The sequence below is a fragment of the Phodopus roborovskii genome, unplaced genomic scaffold (assembly GCF_943737965.1).
Source record: "Phodopus roborovskii unplaced genomic scaffold, PHOROB, whole genome shotgun sequence".
Classification (NCBI taxonomy): Eukaryota; Metazoa; Chordata; class Mammalia; order Rodentia; family Cricetidae; genus Phodopus; species Phodopus roborovskii.
In genome coordinates this window covers 6,465,489-6,489,010 of record NW_026126639.1, presented here as the reverse complement: position 1 = coordinate 6,489,010, position 23,522 = coordinate 6,465,489, and the positions used below count along the sequence as shown (strand labels likewise).

General features: G+C 45.5%; 1 protein-coding gene across 2 annotated transcripts in view; it reads right to left on the bottom strand.

Annotated features, from left to right (window-relative positions):
- Far2 (fatty acyl-CoA reductase 2) overlaps window positions 1-23,291 on the bottom strand; it is a 98,461-nt gene extending 75,170 nt beyond the window's left edge. The window contains exon 1 of one of the 2 annotated variants that reach the window (XM_051173375.1): window positions 23,113-23,291. The gene's annotated coding sequence lies outside the window, so the exon portion shown is untranslated. Of the gene's footprint in view, window positions 1-22,545; window positions 22,619-23,112 lie in introns of those variants that run through there. The other variant, XM_051173376.1, reaches the window with a different exon arrangement.
- Window positions 23,292-23,522: the final 231 nt, after the last annotated feature.

Genomic DNA, 23,522 nt, shown 5'->3' with positions numbered 1-23,522 from the left:
CATGTACACATATGTACACACACACACATTCAGGAGCTGGACCAAAACCAGGTTGAAATCTTGATGTAACTATTGTAACAAAATGATGACAATGTCAACTCAGAATATATTTTAGTAGTTTGATAAATTGAATGCTTTAAAAGCAGAGATGCAAACAGTTCATGCGATACACTCAGAAGGACAAGAGAGACAATGAGTACATTTCATTACTGGGCCGGAATGAGGAACCCCTGGGTTTGTCTTCTTTATGGTGAAAGGTCAATTGAAACAATGCTGCCCGGTGGCAGTTCAGGATTTACAGTCAAGTAAAGTGAGTCAGTCTGAAGTATGTAGAAGAAGGGCCAGCAAGATCCCGCCCACAGCCTTCCCGCTGCTCTGAGTTTAGTTGGAGCACAGCCAGACACACTAATTTACATATCATGTTAGCTGCTGTCATGGAATAGTGACGGGCAGAGCCCAGCGGCTGTGGGAGAACCACAGACTTGCCAAAGCCTGAAATGTTTGTGAAGTGGATCTTACAGCAAATTCATCAGCAAACACACAAAGCACTCAGAAGTGCTACAAAAAGCGCCGAGAAGAACCCTAGCTGTAGGACTCGGCTGGAGTGGAAAGAGCATGCTATATCTCCTTCGGGACACAGCCTACCAGATCCCAGCTAGACAGACAATAAATTGCTTCCTGCAAAGTTCTCACATAAGGGACCAGGGGGTGACTCGGTGAATGAAGGAAGCAAGCATCAACCAGGCAAGGGTGAGGACCTGAGCTCAGATCCTCAGAGCTCTGGGACAAGCAGTTTGGGTGTGATGGCTGGCCTGTAAGCCCAGCCTGCCGTAGCCAGGGACAAAAGGATTCTTGGGCAAACTGTCTAGCTAGGTTAGCCGAATCCCCAGGCTCAGTGTTGAGCTTGGCCCAGTACATAGTGTGAGAAACACTCAGGATCAGCCTTTGACCTCCACATGAATGTGCCAACATGTGCACACCCCCTACATGTGCACCCACACATGTGAACACACACACAAGCATGCCATCCTTATAGATACAAGGGGGAAACCCCCCCCTATTTTCAGACCAGTGATAAGCTCACCTTCCCTCCATAATTTAAGAGTGTACATTTGATGCTTGTGTATCAGTCCACTTAAATATATGTGGCTTGTTCTGACATCTTAGATTTGAAATCTGAATAGAATACACATATATGCGTGTGAACATATGTGTGTGTATGTATATATGTATATGTGTGTGTGTGTGTGTGTATGTGTGTGTGTGTTTCTAATGTTTAAAGGTATTTTAATAGAAAATCAAATATATTTAAGGGAGACTTGTAGAATACCTCAAACTTTTTTCAGACAAGCTTTAAGGAAATGAAGAAAACTATGTCAAAGGTGATATTTGATGTAATGTGAATGAGTGCCAGAAAGAACTAAGAACACATAAAATTATTCTTGTAAAAAGTGGGTCAGGTGTTGTGCCTCACACCTGTAATCCAGGGATAGAGAGGTTCATCACATGTTTGAGGCTAGCCTGTGCTACACAGCAAGTTCCAGGGTAGGTAGGCTCCATAGGAAGACTGAGAATAGGTGCCATGAGCATACCTGTCTGCTAGAGGGCATATAGGAACAGTGTGTGCAGGTTTCATAATCAACAATTTAGGCAAACGCTATCCCAAATGCGACGGCGCTAGAAGGACAGGGCTATGGGGAATTCTGAGAATACACATAGAAGCCTGGGTCCAGGTCCCAACCAGTGTGAGAGAGGAAAGTGATTGTGGAAAATGGAGATGTGATTGCATATTTTTTGACTCAGGCCTGAAATTACAAAATGGTCAATTTAACTTCATCTTAAAAAGAACACACTCGAATGACTCATGCAGAAGTCGATTTGCAAGCGCTCAAAGATCAGAGGGGACAAAGCTATAACGAACACAGCTTAGTCCTTCTTCTGCAAAGCAGTCAGACCAACATTTCTGTCTGTGATGGTGACAGGAACAGTACTCAGAGCCAGCTGGGGGTTGTCACCAGATGCTTACAGTATGAGGACCACAGAGGGCTCTCCTAGGACTACAGTATGAGCTGTTGCTCTGAATAAAGCCTCAACACACACACACACACACACACACACACACACACACACACACACACACACACACACCAAAACCAAAAACAAAAGAACAAAAAACCCCACCAAACATCTCACTAATAAGTTAAAATTACCATTTTATATGTAGGGCTAATAAATATGGGCCAGCCTTGAAGTTCATCAACAGATGTAGGAAAGAAGGAAATGAACATCAGAACTTCACGCAGGTATAAATAAGAATGAAGTCAGGACATCAGCAGAAGTTGGATGGGACTGGGGATAATCGTGTTAGGTAAAATGAGCCAGACTCAGAAAGATAAATATTGCGTGTTTTACTCTAATAGATGAAAACTAGATTTAAATATATACATACATATTCCAGAGTTAAATTTGATCACTCAAATTATATAGCTACACACATGTTATACACACATATAAATGCATGCATACATGTATGTATGTATATATGACATTGGGTGTAGAAGGGGAACTATGGGAGGAAGCCAGGATAACGGAATGCACGAGACACGAACGAAGAGATTATCCGGGGGAGAACTAGGGGGTCCAACAAGAAGGGAGGGAGAAGCCGGAGAGGGCAGTAAAAATGCCTAGAGTTATTTAATGTGGCGTGGGATATATCAGTCATTTGAGATCCATACATACAAACAAGGCGATGTAACAGAAGTCTGTAAGGGCAGGGAATCATCTTACCAGATTGAGGAATTACCAAATAACACCATATAGTTAGGAATAAGGCGGGTGTTTTAGCTAGGGGGAAACTGGATGCAGGGGAGCTCCACCTTGAGCTTCTTTGGCTGTCTGACACCCACACCGGTGTCTCCCACTCTTCAGCACCGTGTGTTGCTTGTCTGACGTGTGTCCTGACCGATCTCCCCTCCGAAAGGACCCATGCGTGAGCACGGGAAAGCCGCCCAAGGACTGTGACATTAAGTCGGCCATCGCCATGTGAGACGGGCCCCAGTTTCTCAGTAAAATCCACACTTCAAACACATCAGATCGAACTCTTAGAGCCAAGGATTTAAAATTCAGATGGGTCTCTGACAGGGAGTATAACGTGTATGGGGAATGTGCTAAGCCAGCCCAGACAATGAACAAATGGGGTACATGTGTGAGTGTTCTCATTACCCCGGCTCTATCTGACAGAATTATTATGCGTGTAGAAAGAATGGGAAGTGGAATGTTCTGCTATGTGATAGTATATAATGAGGCTATGTATGGGTTAGAAGCCTAGTAAATGAGGTAGAAAATAGGAATATTGCAAAAAGGCAGAAACTGAAAGATGAGGGTAGTTGGGAATCACATTTGGGATGAGCTCCTGAGCCTTGGAGAAGGATTGATTAATCGTCTGCAGGGCATCAGCTGGGTTGATATCACCCGGTTTCCATTTGCACTAGGGATTTAACCCAGAGGAAGGTTTTGTTTTGTTCTGCTTTTGCTTTTTTTTTTTTTTTTTAAAGCTAGAAGAGAGTTTTAACTGAGCAGCATAAACTTTGGGAGTCAGAGGAAGATGGCAGAAAATGTCAACCAAGGTTAAGATCTTCCTCTCCAAAGATTAACCTTCACTCTGGGTCTTTGGCCTGTGTGGATAATTCCAGGCAGTGTGAAACAGGCTCAGGAGCACAGCTCCCTGTCTGCAAGCAGAGTGTAGGAAGGAGGAAACAGCCTAACTTGCCCTCAGCATCTTTATTCTAAGCTTGACCTGATCTCCCCCAGGACTGCAGATTCAAAATTGATTTCTGTGCCCTGGATAGGTAATTATCCTGCTGGAGTTATGTAAGGTCCTCACAGAGGAGGTTTTGCCTCTTGGAGATGTTTTGACCTTTGTGCTGGTATATATATCTGAGGTCAGTTCTTATGTTATAAAATACCACATTAGGGCGTACAGTTAACTCAGTACATTCACAAATGTACTAGTCCATGTTAGGATATATTCCTCTATAAAGTTTCCTCTAAAATGCTGAGCTGGTATTGGAGTTAAGTTAGCTGTTCAGTGCAAAAGTACAATGCTTTTAGTACTTGGTATATGAATAGTAATAAGATAAATATAGGTTTTGTCAACAAGACAGCATTCTGGAGGAACTCTACTCTGTTTCAGCTCATGGGGGATAATGAAAATATGTAATACTTAAAAATACTATGTGTGTATCAAAGATCAATTTGATTTCTCAAACAGGGTCTCACTCTGTGCCCTGAGTTGGCCGGGAACTCACAGCAATTGTCCTGACCGAGTCCCCTGATTGATAGGGTTACAGGTATCAAGGAACGCCCAGAATGAATGAACATGCTCCTAATTGCAGAAAATTTAATCTCAATGCAAGATTTTAAAGTACAAACTTTATAAGACCAATCTAAAGATGTCAGTCTCCTAAGTAGTTTGTATTTTTAAAATTACAAGCGAAATAAATGCTAATTAAAAGGTAGTAAAGTATTTTGTAGATGGTTAGGAATTGATGAAGGTTAAAGGCAATAGGCTAGATGGACAAGGTGTTATATGAGAATATATGCTGGTTTGGTATGCAACAGAGCACACCTGTAATTTATTTCATAGGAGAGGCTGAGAGGAGATGATAGTTTGAGCTCAGTATGGGTTACAAAATGTGACCCTGTCTCAAGGCGAGCAAACAAAAGGCAAGCACATGCATACATGTATGCATATATTCACATATATTCATACACACCACCACATATACACACACTCCTTATATATACTCATATACGCACCCACATACATACACACCCCCATTCTCCCACATTATCATATTTGCATATACACCTACTCACACACACACTCACATACACCCACATACACATATACAAACACATTCATATACACACCCATGTACACATTCACACATACACACACACACATATACACACACACATACTCACATACAATGCACACTTTCACGTATACACACATACACACACTCACATATACACCTAGAAACATAGATACATACTCATCATATATACACATACATATGTACACATACATTCACACATACACCTACATAAAGTTCCACATATATATACATATTCACTCCCCCACATGCATGCATACACATACCCATATATATGCATATACACACATATTTACATACACACCCATCCAAACAATACACATGCATAGATATACACACACATTTACACATATGCCCAGATACAAAGACACGTATAATGCCTGGAATATTAGAACAAGTACTTTCTTCTTATGCACAGAACTAATAAGAGGTAAAACACACATGCCTTCTCAGGAAATTCCAACATTTGCAACCCTTTGTGTTTCATGACTATAAATGGAGTTGGTGGATAGATGGATGGGTGGATTACAGCCCTGGATATTTTATGAATATTGATCGTGTTAATTGGCAGGCAGATTAAATATTTGCGTAAGTTTAGGGACATCTTGGGTGTTGCAGAAAGGAGTGGGTCCCTAGATCAAGTACCTCTCTCTAAATGTCCTCACGGAGCCTGAGTCCATGTTGGAAGGTTAGGAAGTCTAGCTAGACTTAACTTCAGCATGCATCATGGAGGGGGCTGGTAACTAACTTAAGGGGTTCCTAACACAGTGAGTGAACGGAAACACAGTTGTGCACCGCAACATCTGGCCTCGCTCTCCTTCCCTTGGTAGCTTCCTGCTCATGGTGAACATCTGTCTTCTGGGGAGAATGCAGTGTTGAATGTTTCAGGCTTGTTGCAATTGGTTTGCCAGTGACTGCGGTCTGTCTGTGATATGAGTGAGGAAAGCAATGTCCCGTGGAGCCCAGTCTACACGTGTGTGAACTGGTAATACTAAAGCTTGAACCACAGTTGCACTCTTGTCTCCCACCCAGAAGTTTCTATGTGTAGGAGAAAACTCTAGGCAGCCATTCCTACATTGGCTTCCTACGACAGCTGCTAGGAAGCTAGCTATGTCTCCATATCCCAGTTCTCAGGCTAAAAAAATATGCCGGTGGATCGGGAGTGAGCCATGCCTGGGCAGTGTCTGTCCTCGTTCGCCTGCAAAGGCATTTTGCAATAGTCTGTTCTAATAAAGACAGAAGAATGGGATAGAACACTTTAGAAATCTCTTGTGAAGGCCATGGTCACAGCCAGATGGCTCATTTGCACAGAGCAATAATCTACAGAAGATTATTGGGGTTTATGCGGCAGGCCTCACTCTGGCTCTCTCACCCAGATTCCACGCAGCTGGGATATGGTGAGTGAGATTTGGGTCAAGGACCTGAATGCCTGGCTCAGGCCAAAGGTCTCCAGTTCTATCTCTAAATGATTTGGCTCCATCCATTGCTGCACCATTCACAAAGTTCCTCAGGCTCTTGGCCTGGGTCAGTAAAGTAACCTCACTAGTTCCAGAAGGTCTCTGTCCTGGGAAAGACTGTTGCTTCATTTGGAGAGAGAGAACAGGCTAGCTATCAGTCTTGCGAAACTCAGCTAACGAAGGATAAGAGGTTGGCGTGGCTAAATGGGATCTCTGGCAGTTTGTTCAAGAATACAACTCTGAAGATTGAAGACACTCAGTGGAGAAGAACACTTGGTTTGCTTGCATGGGCTCTGGTTTCAAGACCCAGAACCGGGGAAAATAATAATACTAACAGTACTAAAAATAGCCAATAGTTTTTCCCTGTTCCATAGCCAAACCTGTCACTTATAGTTTTGAAAGAGATATTAATGTGATTTATGAAACATCAATCCTCTTCTCCCTCCCCCTCTATTCCCCTTCTCTGCCATTTTCCAGTTGCAATCCCTTGGGTAAAAGCACAATGAACACAGATCAGGGAAGGCAGAGTGCAAAGAGCCTTCAGTAGCAGCATGGGAGATGAACAACCTCTGAGACGTCATGCTCATGTGGCAAGCAGGTTCCCCATGGAACTGCCCTCAGTATTCTGCGGCATGTGGAGTGTGTTCACTGCAATGTGATTTTTTTTCCGGACATCAGCACGATGGCTGAGAGGCATGGCAGTTTGACTAGATTCTAAGTTCAGATTCTTCTGAGCACGCCCTTAACCAGATCATCTTTACTTTCTCTACATGAAAACAAGGCATTTCTCCACCTAAATATATTTCTGTTTTCACAGTTGAAAAACATAAGGCAAACTGCACAGAGCTGTTTCCAATATTGTCTCTGGTAAATGATGGGTTTCACCTCATTTAAACTCAGCCGGAATTCTGATTCCTGAGCTTCAAAGGCTGCAATGTCAGGCTGGTGGCTCCAAGTGACACATCAGAGTCAGGAGATAACTAAGAAACACAAAAGGATTCTCTCCTTTAAAAAAATTATTTTGTGGGCATGTATTTGTCGCTCACATGTTTCTCTGTGTGTGCATGCATGTGTGTACATGTGTGCATGTATGTGTGTACAGGTGTGTACTTGTGTGTGTGTGTCTGTGCCTGTGTACACAAGTGTGTGTGTGCGTGTCTGTGCCTGTGTGCACAAGTGTGTGTGTATGCCTGTGTGTGTGTGTGTGTATGTGCATATGTGTGCATGTGTGTGTACCTGTGTGTGTGTCTGTGCCTATGTGCATGCATGTGCCTGTGTGGCCTGTGTGTGCATGTGTGTGCATATATGTGTGTTTGCATGTGTGTGCATATGTGTGTACCTGTATGTGTGTCTGTGCCTGTGTGTACAAGTGTATGTATGTGTGCATGTGTGTGTGTGTGTATGTGTGTATGCCTGTGTGGACATGTGTGTGCATGTGTGGGTGCATGCATGTGTGCATGTGTGTGTGTATTTGTGTGTGTGCGTGTGCCTGTGTGGCCTGTGTGTGCATGCATGTGTATGTGTGATATGCATGCAGTGTCCAGAGGTCAATAGAAGTTCTCAGTTTCTGTCCAGGTAGTTTTTTGAGTCAGGGTTTCTCACTGAACTTGGAGTTCACAGATTCGGCTAGAGTGACTGACAAGAAGGCTCTAGCAAGGTAGCTGTTTCCACCCACACTGGAATCACAAGTGTGCACCACTGTGCCCATGATTAAACTCATGAGAACTGGGGTCTTCATGATTGTGTGGCGGGCGGCTTACTCACGGAACTGCCCTCCCTGCCTGCCTGGCCCTGGACTCCTTCCTGTAACAGTAATCTTTGCCTTGCTTGTGTTACCGCAGCACAAAAACCTTTTTATCTAGTGGGAATCAAACCTTCCTTTCAAACTAATTTGCTTAGCTTCCCCACAAGCCTTCATATAAGGAAACAGTAGTCGAGGGACTTCTATTTTAGAGATGGAGGTATCAAACAATTAGCTCATGGCTGGAAAGGGCGCACAGCACTCAAGAGCACCGGCCACTCTTCCAGAGGACCCGGATTGGGTTCTCAGCTCCCACATGGTAGCTCACAACTGCTTGTAACTCCAGTTCCAGGGGATGCAATGTCTTCTCACTTTCTTGGGCTCTGTGTGCATGTAGTGCACATGCTATGTGTGTGTGTACTCATACGCATAAAATCTAGAAGAGCTTAAGAACCAGTTACCTCCTGTGGTTATCAGTTTTGGAACTTACAAGGAAGCGATTTTACATTTTGGGATTTTGTCTCACTGTTCAGTTTTCACTCTGGGACTTCAGTGGGGTGAAAGGGAAATGGCGTTGTTTCCAATCAGCATGACTTACTATTTGTTCAGTCCTGAGCGGAGCTTCTGAGACATTAAGACAGTCTCTGGATGAGGATTGGGGTCCCTGGCGGCCTCTTCCCTCTCCTCCATCTCCATAGGTGGGTGACACAGACACACCCCAGGGTCACCTGCCAGTAGCCGGACATCCTCTTGACCCCCCTCGAAGTATGGTCACTCACAAAACTGCTCCTCCACCGATCCAGGGCACGTCTAACCACACTGTCCTCTCATGGAGCTGAACCAAAGTTCACTAACTCCTAGGAGGCCTGGCCTCAAGCCAGGATGGGAGGAGGGGCTCCCCTAACACCTACATTTGCTCCTCACTGCCCCTTATCAGGGTCCTGCCTTCTGGTACTTCCCAGAATCCTAACAAAGAACTATTGTGGATTCTGACTTTGTGATGCACCTCCTCTTGAAGAACTCTGCCAGAGTCACCCAGTTCCGGCACTGTCCCAGCAGCCCTTGCTCCCTATAAGAAATTCAACAGTGTGCAAGCTGATTACCTCCTGTCATTGGTCACAGCCACACACCAGGTCCACTCACTCATCTACGGTATGTGTCCTTATTGACTAAGTCAACACATGTCAATGCAGAAGGAAGACACTAATATAAGTCAGCATGTTAAGTGTTAGAATAATTCATGAACTGTATTTTGAGTGTAGCATTTATTTGACAACTCTGTGAACGGATGACTTAATCAGAACTGCCAGAGTACATCACCTGTGAGGGAATCCAGCCGGAGGAGGAAAAGTGGTGTTAACAACAGAAGAATAAAAGGACATAATAGTGTAAAAGGAAAGTCATTTGTTAGTAAGATGAGATGCATGAGTTTATACACTGTCTGAGATGAATGGATAAGACAGAAGGGGGAGGGTAAGTAGCTGAGGCTCTGCTAGAGCTCAGAATAAAATGATAGGAAAGATGGTCTGGGGAAAGATGCACCGGGCAGAGATGATCTGAGAAGATATGACATGGGGCTGGAAAGAGAGCTCAGCCATTGCCTTGTACAAGGCCCTGGGTTTGATGTCCAGAACACGCAGAATGAATTTCCCTGTACTGGGAAAGCAGAGTCAGGCTGATCTTTGGGACTTGCTGGCTGGAGACTAGCAGATTTAAGAAAGGTCCAGTCGTCTCTCTCTCTCTCTCTCTCTCTCTCTCACACACACACACACACACCAGCAAATGTACACACTCACATAACCTTTAGGAAATGGAGGCTGATGAGGACCTGAATGAATGTGTGAGCCAAGCAGAACTACCACAGCTCTCTGCTTCTGTGCAGGGTAGGACAGAGTCCCTTATCAGCAGTAAGTAAGAGATGGGTAAATGTCTGTAATAACTTCCCCAAATAAGATGTGAAACATGACAGAATCCAGTGAAGAGGCTGACAGCAGCTACCGCTCCCCCGAGGATAAAGACGCATCTGTGTACTATCCCTGTCTCCTGTGAATATTCATCTGTTTTTGTCTAGTAACACCCAACTGTTTATATGAAGTTGAAACACAGATGGTTGGCAAGATCCAAAACTCAAGGGCTGCAGCGATGTCTCAGCACACACACACACACACACACACTTAGGGGCTGCAGGAGTGGCCCAGAAGACACACACACACACACCACCAGGGTTTGTGTCCCAGCTCCCATAGCAGGAGGGTCAGAGTCATCTATATCCAGCTCCAGAGGATCTGAAACCCTCTTCTGGCTCCTGACAATACCTGCTCTTACGTGTTGCATGTAAACTCACACAGGCGCGCGCGCGCGCACACACACACACACACACTTGCACACACATACACACATATGCGTGGGCACGCATTAATAAATAATTTTAAAAGATTTAAATTTAGAGAGGAGGAATGGAAAAGAGTAGGGACAGGATTAGGGAGTGACTCACAATGTAGGCTAGACAGAGGAGGGGGCTAAAATGGACAGGAAGCCCCCGACTCTGAGAAAGCCGTCCTTGCCTGTGTGCACGTGTGTGTACTGAGGAGTCAAAGGAATGACAGTCTGTGACCTAGAACAGAGGGAGAAAGAAACATCTGGAAATAGCACAAGTGTGGCCGTCAGAGGTTCCATCTAACACCGTGCAGAATGGTGCTGGGATGAGGGCTGCCCTTTTGTGTAATTTTCCAAAAATAGAAGCCTTTGGTGCTCAAAATGAAAATCGGCAGGGATGCAAACTCTGCGGCTCTGGGGAACTCTGTGCTTGCCGGTGAGGAACTTGCCATCAAGGGTGCGCTCAGGAGCGGAAATGGAATGGAGCCAAAAACCAAACATCAAGGAACGGTCACAGCTGACCGTGAACAGATCTCCTTTGGAGGAAAAAGCGGAAGGCTGTGTTGGCCTCACCTTCAAGGAAGAGCACTAGTGACTTGTATTCTGCAATGCATATGAAAGTTCCCCCAAGGAGCTCAATATAGTTACAGCGGGGACGGTCATGAAGCATAGGACAGCGTGCTCTTGTGTCTGTTATCTGCTCGTAGGACACAAAGGTGTGCGTGTGAGCACGTGCACACACACACACACACACACACACACACACACACACCACCCTCCATACCTACTCAAACCTACTCAAACCAGCAACTCTCACAAGCTTTAATGCATTTCATGTACACATCTTAGCCTTTTCTCACCAGAACCCGGGGAGATAAAATGTTGATCGTTATTTACTAATCACTGAGGAATAAGGTCATTTTAGTGACTGGCTGAGGGCAAGGTCAAGGAACTATGAGGATCGTCAACTTGATGTAGCCTGGAATCACTTGGGAGAGCGTCTCAGTGAGTCATTCCCTGTATCAGGCTGTGGACATGTACGCAGGAGGAGACTGTCCTGATTACACAAGGTGACGTGGGGAGAACTGGCCACCGTGGGTGGCACCCTTGTCTGGACAGGGGATCCTGAACTGTAGAAGAGTGGAGAAAGTGAGCTGAGCACTAGCTGGCATGCATTGGTTCATTGTTCTCTGCTCTTGCCTATGGACAATCTGAGCAGTTATCTCAGAAGAACTGAGAGATGCTGAAGTCATCCAGTTACTGACGGTAATGAGAAGGCTGGCTGGGTATTCAACTGCTTTCTGTTTTTCTCAGGCACCTAAGGGTACTTTGCACGGTGGATCATTTATTTATTTATTTTTTAAAGACAGCATCGCTTTATATGGCCCTGGCTTTCCCAGAAGCTACTATGTAAAGCAGGCTGGCCTCAAACACACAGAGATCCTCCAGCCTCTGCCTCCCTAGTGCTAGATTAAAGGTGTGTGCCGTGATTCCCTGCTTTCTCCCTTTCTTTTCCTTCCCTCCCTCCCTCCCTCCCTCCCTTTTCCCCTCCCCCACACTCCCTCCTTTTTCTCACCCTCTTCCCCTCTGTCTTTTTCTTTCCTTGCCATGACACATTACAACCCTGACAACCTAAAAACACGGGCTTGTGGAGGAGACGCAGACCTCAGAGCTCGTTTTCTTCTAAGTCCCACAGTTTGTTTTTTTTTTTTTTTAAATCTACTGGTGTGGTTATTTTCAAAACTCTTAGTAGTAAAAAGAAACCCATAGCTCTATTTGTGAGAAGTTGGTTCATTAGAACTGAACATAGAGTAAGTTTCCATGGAAACGGGGAGCTACATTGAAGGTAAGTATGATCACAGTGTCCAAACACACCTGGTGTATTTTAATAACCAAGGCGCCCTTCATGCTAGATCTCTCAAGGTGGAATTTTGAGTTGGAAGTCTCTCTCTCTCACATGTGAAGTTGTGCTTAAACCACGGCTATGTTCTAAAAGTAATGTCTGCCTTGTAACTACACTTAGAACTCCTGGGTCTCAGTTTCTCTCTCTCTCTCTCTCTCTCTCTGTGTGTGTGTGTGTGTGTGTGTGTGTGTGATGTGATCTGAGATCTCTGGGGGTAATGGAGACAGTTTTTGTTACACAGTGACATGTCCTTGGTGGATGTATTCTGAGTATTCGGCATGAGTTTAGACAGCAGTTGTTGACGGTCCCAGGGCTGGCCACCGGGGTGTTGGACCATAACCATCATGAGTTTGAAACCACGGTGTGATTTACGCTTAAGGCAGGCCAACCGTTAACAGCTTCAAGTGTGAACACACTGGAAATAACCATGGCAATGTTTGGTAAATCCAGCCCCAGGAAAGCAGAGGGAATCTGCTCTGGTGGTGTGATGGATGGCCATGGGTTCTGGCCCTTGGGAGCAGCTGGGAATGGTTCTGTAAGAAAACGCAGAGTACTGGTTTTCACCTGGGTAGAAGCACACGTTAAAACTCTGCAACTTTCCCATCAACCATTAGGGATCAGCTCATGCCCACTTACACTTTCATCACGCTAACCATACTTGGTGGTGGCCACGCAGCTGGACCACACCTCCTTGACAGCCTCCATTTACACCGCTCGCTCTCCAGTCTCTGGCTGAGCCTGAAGCTCTCTGCATCCTCCTCCCATTTATCCCTTTCTGAGCCTCTGCTCAAGACCACTTATAAATTACTGCCTCCTCTCCTTTCCCTGAGGGTTGGCCGGGGAGTCTGCCAAGCCGCTTTGAAAAGTTCATGGTCAGTGTGGTATCAACAACAACACACCACAATGGCTGTGGGAACAGGGCTCACTGACACCCAGGCCTGGCTGGGGAGGGGTAGATGTGGGAGGAAAAGGGGAGAGAGGGAGGCAGCTGGCTTCCAGGACTTTGGTGGAGATGTCCCTTTGTAGGAAAATCCAAGGCCTATCTAGAGGGAGGCTTTGCAAGCTAGAAAACAGCTGTGGGTGTCAGCAATGAGGGCAGAAACAGCTACCCTTTACGGACTAAGAGCCTCCTCACCAAGGCTTTGGCTGTCTAGATCACAGAAGGAAGATGGTAGCACGGGCGATTGCTGATTGCACTTCATGAACTAGCTGGGAGCAAGTCGGCTACCACCAACGATGATGGAAATGCTCTCACGACCTTGTACTGCCAGTACACATCTGTCAGCTCATAGCTCCTGAAGTTGTCCCTTAGCATGCAGGGGAAGACTTCGAAGGTCCCTACCACGCAAACTCTCATAGATAGATGCCCATATAGGAAAGGATTTTTAAGGCTGGAGATTAATTTTTGTTTAGTGTCCAGAAATGTAGCGGGCTGTCTTCAGATAATGGCGCTCCCCTTGACCTCTCATCGGGCAGCTTCTAAGTGCTCACCCACCCTTTGCCAATACTCAGAGGCACCCTCCCAGATGACCTGTGACTTCCCCACAGGAATTAATTTTTTTCCTTCCTCTCTCACATTTCCCATTACCATTAGCAGATAATTACTTATAGATACCGAGGGTTTCTTTCTGTGCTTATCTTTAAAGACAGACATGAAAAGGGGAAGTTGGAGAACACAAGGAATTAGTCAGGTCTGGAGGCTTGGGAAGAATAGATAAGAAGACAGAAGCCCAGGCAAATTAGCCACCGGAACCCATTCTGGGTACAGGAGAATTCTTCCCAGTGGAATTTTTTTTCATACTGCGTTTTAGCTCACCTTGCTGGTTTGTAAACAGAGTCTCGGGTGATCCCGGCTGGGCTCCAGTGACATAGCCCGTGATGACCTTGAACCGATGCTGCCTTCATGTCTACCACTACAGTTTGTGCAGCACTAGGGATCAAAAGCCGGGACTTCATGCGTGCTAGGCGGGAGGGTGAAGAAGAGTAGGTGAGGCTCTGCCGGTGTTCCTTGTTTTCAAATGGATGACTAGCATGGCTCAAAACTAGAGAACACTAGAGCTTGAAAGCAGGCACTAACTACAACTAGCTTGCCACGAATGAAGAGCTAAATAATGTGTCCGACTCATGATAAATATTCAGTGACTATCAGCACCAAAGAGCAAATATCTGAATGGGACGGAGTGCTTCCGTCTTCCGTCGTCACGGGATTTCTGTTGCAGTCTACACATGCACGTCAAATGGACTGGCTTGTCTTTTCCATAAAGTAAGAGGGGTCAGCCAAATGTAAGATACGGTCCTCAAGCAATCTACAGTCTGTGACTAGTGTTAGCTAAGACAAGGTAAGTGACTATGCATTGCAGGCAAGGTGAATGCTATGCACTGCAGGCAAGAGGAGGTGATAGGGATTCATAGAAAGTCAACCTGGAAAAAAAAAAAATGTTTTATCCTAAGAGAAATTGAGACCTGAATTCACCCAAAGCACCGTCCTGTGTGTGATCTTAAAGACACCCAGGAGCACTTGTGTAGCTGCTCCCTCTGACAGGACTGGCCCAAAATAGCAGAAGAGAGGCAGTGGCATAGTTCCACTACGGAGAGGTTGACAAGCACAAATTGTGGGTAAAGGAACAAAAGTGCTCGTTTGGGTCGAGGGAAATTAACACCTTCAAGCCCACAGCGGTTCCTGTAAGTCTGTATTGCGATAGATTTTTGTCACAAGGGCTTCAGTACTGGAGCCAGACACATAACGTAACGGTCTCTCTAATTTCCAAGCATCCTGACCTCAGTACCCCTGGGCTTGGGCTGGCTTTTGTGGAACGTGTCCTCCCGGTGACCTGGGATGAACTGTGCACCACTAAGAAAGATGCAGGGCACTTCCACAATGAATTTGTCTGGTCCCTTGGCTCTCGGAGTATTGGCTTTGCCACCTGCGGTTATCCTGTTTTCCTTCAGGGAAGTCACTGGCCTAACAGTAGTTCTACTGAGGATAAGTGGGTAGTTTTGCTTTTCTGTAACATATCCCCAGGAATTCCTTGCCTACCCTCCCTGTCTTCAGGATTCTGCTCTGGTGTATTAGGGGGTCGACTCTGGAGAAATCTGGGAAGTTAAAGTGTCATAAAAAACAAAGCTGTATTTATCGTGAGTATAAGGACATGTGATTATAATGTAGCTAGGGATTATGCATTTAGTAAGGTAGTGCTTGGGGGTTTTCCCCCAGGGTCCATGACTTCCCTAGCCCTGTGTGGTTGGCTAGGTTTCCAGTACCAGGCATGGTTCCCCTCTTGTTGAGCAGATCTTATATCCAATTAGAGAGATACTGGTTTCCTCTAAAGTATATTTGCTCCTACTGCACCCTTAGGGTTAGTGTGCCATGCTGGTCATTGATATGGCTCATAGGCACCATAGTTGGGTAAGAATGTTGGTTGCTTCCCTGCTTTGGGAGTTTGCATGGTGTCTTCTGGTACCATGGTAGCCTGTCCTCAGGGAAGGGCTTTCAGGTCAGATCCAGCTCACTGAGATTGTGTCTCCTAGGAATGTCAGAAGCTTCATCTACAAATTCATGCCAACATGACTCTACCCTCTAAACATGAGCTGAGCAATGGGGACCCGTAGGTATGCAGAAGTTCTTTAAGCCTCTGAATAACTACAGGCAAGTAAGGAATGCTGAGAAATACTCTTCTCTAGGGGCGTTCGTTCACACCAACTGGTTATACAATACCAAATGATCGTCCTTGTAAACATACATACAAGTAACATGCATATAGGCTGAGTAGATTGTATTTATGCACTTAGGAGTCCGTGTGTGTGTGTGCGTGCGTGTGTGTGTGTGTGTGTGCGTGTGCGTGCGTGTGTGTGTGTGTGTGTGTGTGTGTGTGTGTGTGCGTGTGTGTGTTAACATAGCAACAATTAAAGAAAAAACGAGGCCATGAATCTGAAAGAGAAGTAGAAGTAGTATATGTCAGGGTTTGGGAAGAGGAAAGGGAAGGAGAAAATGATACAGTCTCAATTATTACAGTCATGCATAATAGAGTGCAATTAATATGATACATAAAACAGAATCTCAAAAATAAAAAAATAAAAGAATAATATAATAAAACTTGTCTCTGAAACAACAACAAAAACCAAACAATATTAAGTCCAAAAGCTGTAAGGGACAGACACATTGTATCAACTGCAGCTTAAAAATGCGTTGGCTCCACTCAGAGGTTAAAGGTGCAACATCCAATAGAACTTTCCATCAACCACGACCGAAACTGCACCACTGGGAAACACTGTGACTGTCCATGGCTGACAATTAAGGCAAGGCTAGATTGTTCATTATTTATTTAGTTATACTGTTGGCTGCACAAAGAAATATGTTGCACCCTTTGGTCTGGTTCAGGTGCAGAATTATAACCATCCTGGCAGGGATGCGGATGTCCTGAACAGACCCTGGTGCCCCTCCCCTTGGCTATCAGACTATTGAGACAATGGTCTCCAAGAAGTTGGAATTTCCCTAGGAATCTCACGCTGGGTGAAGGAAGAGGCCGGAGTCTGGTGCCAGCCAGAAGACGAACTCAAAACACTTCACCCAGTTCTTACAACTGTTACCTTACAGGAGAAACTGTAGCTGGGAAAATGAGGATGGGACCACACCTTGTTGGGGTCCTTTTAACTATACTTCTCATCTTCCATTTTAAACCTAAACTTCAAGCCAGGGACTTGGGGGCATTTCTTGACCTCTCTTGTTCCTCTTCCCAGATTGGCCACATTGAACAAATATTACTTCTCTGCCTTTCACTATTGTCTCTTTTATGGCATATTGAAGATGATTGGCCAAGCCTTGCTTGTTAGATCCACAAGGGCCTGTGCTCTGGTCCTCTCCAGGGTAAACAACTCCAGGAGCAGAGCAACGTGAGGACAAGTTTGTGGAGAAAGACCTCATCTGAAACCAACTCTAATTTACCCATGCCACAGAATAGCCTTCATTATTTTTAACTTCAAAAAAAAAAAAAAAAAAAAAAAAAAGTAACAACCGTTTCTTTCTAGTTTGAAAGACACACAAAGTCAGGAGCTGAATTTGCTCCCCCCCCCCAAGCTGTTGTTGGCTTAGTACTTGAGTTCTGAGCAGATGAAACTGGAGGGTCCAAAGCTGTGTGGACCACTTTTAAGAACTGTTACCCCTGCGAATTTGATTCTGCAGTCACAGACTGTATTCCTGCCTGCAGCCCACCACCAACAAATTACAGATAATAGGGACAGGGAGGTATAAGACTCGAAAACAGTTGTTGCCTAAATGCCCACGACAAAGACATCAGTGTGGCAGATTTCAAGCCTCAGATGAAGTCCCAGAAGATGAAAACATGAATTCGAGAAACCAAAGACTCTGCCTGAGAAGCCTTCACCACTCTTAAGTCTCTCACCTGTGTCAACAGACCCAATGAACCTCAGTCAGGTCTGGCAGAAGAGCCTCACCAGGAAAACAGACACTGAAAAGGAACGTTGGAAGAGAACAGTTTCCTTCTAGTCAGACTGTGGGTCCTGCTTATCCATTCGGAAGTGCTTCCTCATCCACTTAACAGAGAGGACTGACTCACTCAGTGCCCTTTGCTTTGCCCGAGGAAGAAGCATTAACGAATGGAGAGCAGCTAACAGTTAACAGAGATCGTGGATGTTCAAGACTAATATGTTAATATAGGGCAGTGTGTCCCGCAGGATTTCCCGCACAACGATTTCTCAGATGCTGACTCTGTTAGATGCTCCCCCAGAAGCATTTGAAGGTCACAGGTCTAGGAAATACCACAGGAGACATGCTTCACCTTTGATGATTTTCAATCTTCATTAGGATATTGTGGGCTCGGAGGATTCCTGTGGTAAAACCACTTAACTGGGTTAAACCAAGTATTTTCGAGTTGTCTCACCTGCAAAAGCTTGCCCTCCCCCACCCCTCCATTTTTTTCCCACTTAACTGCTAATATCCCAACTACTGTCCCAGGGGAGGAAGGAGAGAAGGGTTTTAGTAAGGGAGTGAACTGTGCTTTAGAATAAACCCTTTGATGAGGCTCAGTCCTCCCTTCCCTGGTCTTTGCCATTTTAGGAAATTATAACACATCCCATCTAAGCTCAAGCCAGAAAAGCAGGAGCTATATCCGTCGTGGTGATAACCTTTAAAAATTATAAAATGCGAGTGTGGATTTAAAAATAATTTAAACAGCAGAAGAGCCTGAAATGAGAGCCTTTCCTCCTTTCTTTCATATCCCTTCTCTGCTTGGCCGGTGTCCCTTTCAGAGGCATTGGGAGTTCTGTTTTGTCCTTTCTGTTCTTTATGGGCCCTGGGAGTGCAGTAGCAGAGAACCCACAGCTTTGAATTCAAGCATCGGACAGGGATGGAGAGAAGATTCAGAGGAGAAGCAGGCGTTCCTGCAGGGCTTGCTTCTCAGCATCCCCCCCCCCCACACACACAGGGCAACTTATAGCCACCTGTAATTCCAGCTCTAGGGCACATCTGAAGCTTGAGGCTTCCACTTGCACTCATGTGCATACCTAAACACGTGCACACACACACACACACACACACACACACACAATTAAAAATAAAAATACATACACCTTTAACACTCAGGAGTATCTGCAGAAGAATCAATCTCAAGCTTCTTCTACCCTCATTGACGACCTCCCCCTGGACTCACTCAGACTTGCACTCAAGCCTCAAGTCCTTGCTACCTCTGCCTTTCCCTCATAGCTCTCTTGCCCTGAACTCTCCCTGATTCTAATCCTTCATTTGTCCAGCCCCTTCTCCTTACTGACTTTGTGGAGATTTACTTCCTTAAAATATAGATCAGCCGAGCGAGCCTGTGGCAGAAGAGCCTTCAGCAATCCCTACCAAGGCAGATTCAAAATTTCAGGAAGCTCTGTAGAAGACGGTTTAAAAGTCCCACACGAGAGACGAGTTGTCAAGGCAGCAGCTTCTCAGCTCCTCCTTAGCAGGCATCAGAGTTACGGAGGACGACTGGGAAAAGCTAGCTTGAACTGATTGACAGCTCTTAGACAACTAAATGACCCAACTAAACACTACTGAAGAAAATGTTACTGTTCAGTCACCACTCAGTCTGAGGATAGCTCAAGCATTAGTTCATCTTAGCAAGTGTCTTCCAAGATGTTATCCCTTACACGCAGCTGGCAATTCCAGTCTTGTACACATAACATTTAATCAGTATTTAAAATATCGAACACTGCTACTTATAAAAATGTAGTGAACAGGTTCCCTTTCATACCATTATTATTAACACGGAACTATTCCAGGTTGGTTGCTAGGACTATTTGCAACTACCATCTCTCTCCCTTTCAATCGAGGCAGCTTCCTGACTGGCCAGGCTGGCCTAGATATTTTTGTATAAGTAAGGATACCTTAAACTCCTGATCCTACCTGCCCTCACCTCCTGAGTGCTGGGGTTACTGACATGTGCCACCGTGCATGCCTTAATTATCTCTTTTTTATGCTCAAATACAAAGTACCTTTAAGATAAATGGTTTTTCATGCTTGTGCCAGTAAAGAAATCCAAATAAAGAGAAGCTTAATGATGTATTCTGAGGCACAGACTTGAATTCTAAGTCTGTGGTGGGAAATGTTAAACCTGAAAATTGTGAGGAGACAGACCAACTCCAGACCAGTACTAAATAAACAAGCTTTATTTAGTACTGGCCAGGACCATACTCAGGATTCCCGAAGAAATGGCCCTGAATTTAGGTCAGTCAGGTACTCCTAAAGGCAACCCCCCACACAAGGCTATGGTACCTCCTGCCTTCATCCAATCAGGGGTAAGCATACATCCTGACGTACTTCCTGTCTGTGTATCTCCTACCCAAGTGTGATCAAGCACATCCTGTACAGTTGGGGCAACCGACCTTGTTACTGATGTGAAAACACATGGCCTCTTCTTTCACAAGAACCATAGCCCCCAGCATTCCAGAAAGTTATCTGTCCTTGGGCAAGTGGGGCTTACAGGTTAACGTCGCCCTTACAGGAAACTCACCTGAATTAGGGTTGCTGTGAGAAAAACACAGTGCCCAGTAAGCTCTGAAACGGGGCTGTGGATCTGGGGTCAGGGTACAATGGAAACCCAGTGCTGAATGAAGATGTGAAAAGCCTCTTGTTAAGTCAGTAGTGACAGTTCAAGGTTAAGCTGAGTAACCTTCGCACTGCGGGGCTCTGCTCAACTCTCCAGTCTGAATTCCACAGAAGTGGGGGTATATGATATATGTGGAATCTGGATGTTTGGGCATCAGGGAGCTGTGAACTTCCGAAAGTGTGTTTGGTTTTGTATCTTGTAACTTTTTTATTAGATATTCAGAGTGGTCTGTGAACCAAACAAAACATGAAGAATGTGTCCTTGCCACTAGTGTGTATGTTCCCAGAGAACTCAGCATCAGAGCATGATGATGGGAGCAAATAGGTTGCTTTGACCCCCTGAGATGGTACTTGTGAAGCCTTCTGGACCTGGAGACGCAGTCTGTTTGGAAGAGTGCTTGCCTAGCGCACAGAAGCCCTGGGTTCACCCCTAGCACTGCATAAAATGGAGAGGTGAGACATGATATATATATATATACACACACACACACACACACACACACACACACATATATGTATGTATGTATATAATATTCAAGGTCATTTTCAGCTACAGAGCAAGTTCAAGGCCACTCTGGGCTACATGAGACCCTGACAAAAATGAATGAATGAATGAATTGAAACAATGAATTTTTATGGCTGTCCAAATATTGCCAGAAAGAAGTATATAATATGGATCTTCAAGAGAAAAATAAGGAAAATGATATGATCAGGGTATCTGTATTTTTAAAAATACTTTATTTACTTAAATTTATTTATATTATATTATATTATATTTATATTATACATAAAAGTATGTTGCCTACATGCACATACGTGTATCCCAATAATGCCAGGTGCCCAAGTAGGCTTGAAGAGGGCACCAGATACCCCAGAACTGGAGTTATGGGTGGTGTAAGCTACCATGTGAGTGCTGGAAACAACCCTCAGGTCCTCTGCAAGAGCAGTGTGGTGGTTTAAATAAGAATGGCCCCCATAGGCTCAAATTTTAATGCTTAGCAAGTGGCATTAGGAAGCGTGGCCTTGTTGGAGAAACCAAGAGTGGGCTTCGGGTTTTCAAATGCTGAAGCCAGGCCAGTGTCACTCTGTCTTTCTGTTGCCTGCCCATCAAGATGTAGAAGTCTCAACTCCTTCTCCAGCTCCACATCACCCGCCATGATGATAACAGGCTAGATCTCTACACTGTAAGCCAGCCCCAATTGATTGCTTTCCTATATAAGAGTTGCTGTGGTCATGGTGTCTGTTCACAGCAATAGGAAGCCTGTGCTCTTAACCACTGAACCTCCTCTACAGCCCCCAAGATGTTTACACCCTTGATAAACTTCAAGGTGGAACCCGCAGACTAGCTATTGAGTTCTCAGGTCTCTGAAGCGATCTCTCTTCAGCAGCCAGCCGGGTCACATTTTAGTTCCTTTACCATCACGTACTTTCCCCTAGTGATACTGACCAGCTGATAGACAATTGCAGCCCCACAATTATCATTTGGAGTGAGGGGAATATCTCTCAAGATAGGCATGCAAGGTGCCCTTAGAAAATAAAAGATATAAGGGAAGGGTAAGTTAAAGATGCAGGGTCTCAGAAACAACATAAAAGAAACCGCTGTCCTTGAAGTTTGGGTAGGAGAAACCTCTTGGCCATCTCTAGACACCCCAACACCCCCTAAAAGGGAAGTTTGCTAAGACTGACTACCTGTACAGTTCGTAAGCTGCCTTAAATTTTATTTAATTACTTTGTTCTACTTTGTGACTTAGAGTTAACTATGGCCCCAAATCAAACACCACATAAATGGAGAAGCAGAGAGACAAGTTGTGGAGATACAGGCTGAGTCTTCTATTTCCATTTGCAATGTCAAACTCTGGACACAGCCTCAAACAAGCAAGCAAAAACACACAACCCTCTTGAGTTTCTTGCTCACTTGGTCCCTTGATCACAAACAATGGAACACTCAGCAAGATTTAAAGGGTAGCCGGAATCTTGCAGACACAGAGATAATCATAGTCGCTCAACACTCGGTAAATAATGCATGGAAGACAAAAAAAAAAAAAAAAAAATGTTCATATTCTTACCCTGTAAGCAGACAGGAAGGAGGCTCAGGTCAGGAGCCTGGCAGGTAGAAGGCATTCCTAGGCTGGGCATGAATTGTTGTGACTGCAGTAATGAGTGTATGTGAGCAGCCTTCCTTAAGTCCTAGCTGGATGCCCTGACACCTGCCCCCTTGTTCTCTCCATGATGCCAAGTCACCTGGGGAAGTCACAAACTTCTGACACAGCAGCACAGACCCTACTTGGCCACCCAAGCCCTTTTCAGCCTGGGGTGCATGACCCGGGAGAGTCTCTGAGTGGGAGGGTCTGGATGTTCACAGCCCAGGGTGGGGCAAGGGAGGATAAGAAAGGGGACCATAGCACACGTGGCCCGGATATCCATGCTGTCTCTAGGAATAACCCCCGGACTAGGGGGACCAGTCAGGTGCCTCTGTCCCTTGGAGAGGTCCATGTTCACCTTGATCAACCCTTCTCTGGGTTCTCTCTCTTCTGACTGACCTCTCATGTAAGACCCGCCTGCTACTGCTCTCCAGACCCAGTCCTCAGGCTCCCCAGCCCAGCCTCCTGGTCTCCCACCGCCCATCTGGGTACCTGCTGCTTTAGTGCGGGTGGGTGGCTCCCCAACTGGCGGTCAGGGTCCTCCCAGCGACGCGGGAGGCTCTCAAGCTGTTCTGAACCGCGCTGCTGCTCTCGGGGCTCCCAAACGTGACTCTATATATCCGGCTCAGAGACTGGGTGTGGGGCGGGAGGAGCGCACCCTCCCTCCGACCTTCCTGGTCGCCACTGGGCGCCCAGCCTCGGCCTCTGCCCGGGGCGGGAGCGGCGCAGGGGCCTCGGGCGCTCCGACCCTGCAGATGGCATCGCCTTGGCTTCGGGTGGTTCCTCCTCGGTGTGCATCGTTGGGTGAGGGGAAAGTTAGCTGGGAGGGCGCTCCAGTCTGGAAAAGCCGAGGAAGGAGGGAGGGTAAGAGAGAGAAAGAGTGTGATTTGATTCATTGCAGG